This window comes from Gossypium hirsutum, chromosome A10, assembly GCF_007990345.1.
Source record: "Gossypium hirsutum isolate 1008001.06 chromosome A10, Gossypium_hirsutum_v2.1, whole genome shotgun sequence".
NCBI lineage: Eukaryota > Viridiplantae > Streptophyta > Magnoliopsida > Malvales > Malvaceae > Gossypium > Gossypium hirsutum.
In genome coordinates, this window is record NC_053433.1 from 26,126,137 (window position 1) to 26,128,680 (window position 2,544).

The following is a 2,544-nucleotide window of genomic DNA, read 5'->3' on the forward strand; positions in this document are numbered from 1 at the left end:
GAAATTATTTACTTCCAATTTGGTTTATTTCTAACATTACTAACTTATTCTTTTTAATTTTGTGATTTTCTTCTCAGGTGTTTATGCGCATAGATCGGATTATCGATTTACTCCTTGTAGACCCTGAAATTGAGCAAAATTTTAGACAAAGACGACATGAACGAACAGCTCAAAGACAAGTCGAGATAGACCTTGGAAGTCAGAATCATGACCAAGGTAATGAAGCCGATAATGTACGAAATCCCATCCTTATTGCCAATGATAGGGATCGATGCATCAGACAATATGCTGTGCCACTTTTCAGTGAGTTAAATCTAGAAATTAGAAGGCCAGATATTCAGGTAACCCAATTTGAATTTAAACCAGTGATGTTTCAAATGCTCCAAACGGTGGGCCAATTCAGTGTTATGCCTATAGAAGATCCACATCTCCACTTTCGATTGTTTATAGAGGTGAGTGATTCACTCAAGATAGTCGGTGTGACTGAAGACACACTGAGGAAGAAGTTTTTTCCTTACTCGTTGCTAGATCGAGCACGGGTATGGCTCAATTCATTGCCACCAAGTTCCATATCTACATGGCAAGAATTAGCAGAAAGATTTTTGGTTAAGTATTTCCCACCTAGCAAAAACACTAAGTTGAGGAACGAGATCACAACTTTCCAACAATTAGATGACGAGTCTTTATATAAGGCTTGGGAGCAATTTAAGGAGTTACTTCGTAAGTGTCCTCATTATGAGATTCCTCATTGTATCCAGTTGGAGACATTCTATAATGGTCTCAATGCACATGCAAGATTGATGGTAGATGCTTTTGCGAATGGTACAATTTTGTCTGAGTCTTATAATGAGACTGATGAGATCATCGAAAGAATCGCAAGTAATAACTATCAATGGCCAACAAATCGAACAGATTCAGGAAGACGTGTAGCCAGAGTTCATGAAGTTAACGCCCTCACTTCGTTATCAGCTCAGGTATCGTCTATTTCCTCTATGTTAAAATAGTTTATTGCTAATAGTGCTAATAATTTTACAGCTCAGCCACCAAGTCCATTTGAAGTAGTTTCCTGTATGTATTGCGGGGAAAGTCATTCTTTTGAGAATTGTTCATCAAATCCCGAGTCAGTGTACTATGTGGGGAACTAATATCAAAATAGGAGTGGGCAATGACCCCAATCCAACTTCTACAATCCTTCATGGCATAATCATCCTAACTTTTCTTGGAGCAACCAAGGAAATGGAGTGAACAACAACTTCTTGCAGCATAAACCCAACCAATCTCAAGGGTTTAATCAGCAAGCTCCAAAACGTTCTCAAGCTGAGGCATCAAATAGTTTGGAGAGCTTGTTGAAAGCGTACATGGCAAAGAATGATGCTTTGATCCAAAGCCAAGTAGTAACATTGAAAAATTTGGAAAACCAAATGGATCAATTAGCTACGGAGCTTTGTAATAGACCGCGAGGAGCCTTGCCGAACGATACTGATAATACAAGAAATTTGGGTAAAGAACATATCAAGGCAGCATTGCAAAGTGGTAAAATTCTAGAACCCCAATTAATTGATGTCGAAGATAAGCCCGTTGAGAATAATCAACTAGCTGTTGAAATTCCTACACCAAAAGAGTAAGAATCTGCAAAGACTGTCAAGGTAAATCCTAACTTAGTGAATTCAAATAATTTAACATCTTCTTTAGATGCAAATTTACCTACTCAGAGAGTTATTCGATTCAATCGAAAGTTCCATCAGCTCTATATCCGCAAAGATTGCAGCAACACAAGCTGAAACAGGAGGTGCAATTCAAGAAGTTTTTGGATGTTTTGAAGCAGTTACACATCAATATTTTGTTGGTGGAGGCTTTAGAACAAATGCCAAATTATGTGAAGTTTATGAAGGATATACTGTCCAAGAAGAAATGACTAAGTGGGTATGAGACTGTTGCCTTCACAAAGGATTGCAGTGCGTTCCTGCAGAACAAACTGCCATCGAAATTGAAAGGCCCAGGAAGCTTTACTATATCCTGTAACATTGGAGAATCTTACTGTGGTAAAGCTTTGTGTGATTTAGGAGCGAGTATCAACTTGATGCCTAAGTCTATTTTCAAGATGCTAGGGATAGGTGAAGTAAGACCTACAACTATGACACTTCAGCTAGCGGATCGATCTTTAGCATATCCCGAGGGAAAGATCGAGGATGTTTTGGTAAGAGTCGATAAATTTATTTTTCCTACTGATTTCATTATCTTAGATTTTAAAGCAGATAAGGAAATGCCGATCATCCTTGAGAGACCTTTCTTAGCCACGGGAAGAACGTTAATTGATGTGTAGAAAGGTGAACTTACCATACGAGTTTAAGACAATCAGGTAATTATTAACATTCTTAAAGCGATGAAATTTCCCGATCCAACAGAAGAGTGTTTAGTTATGGAAGAGATAGAAACTTGGTTTCTATGGAAAGTAATTTTAAAGAAGATCCATTGGAGAAAGCTTTAGATCTTGACCATCTGGAGGATGAAGAAGGTGAAGAAAACATGGCTTTGATGGAAGCC

The 2,544-nt window shown here is 38.1% G+C and overlaps 1 non-coding gene across 1 annotated transcript; it reads right to left on the minus strand.

Moving 5' to 3' along the window:
- Positions 1–635: 635 nt before the first annotated feature.
- Positions 636–742, minus strand: LOC121208947 (small nucleolar RNA R71). The gene has a single exon (XR_005904068.1). It is a non-coding gene; the product is annotated as a small nucleolar RNA R71 (small nucleolar RNA).
- Between the last annotated feature and the right edge of the window lie 1,802 nt (positions 743–2,544).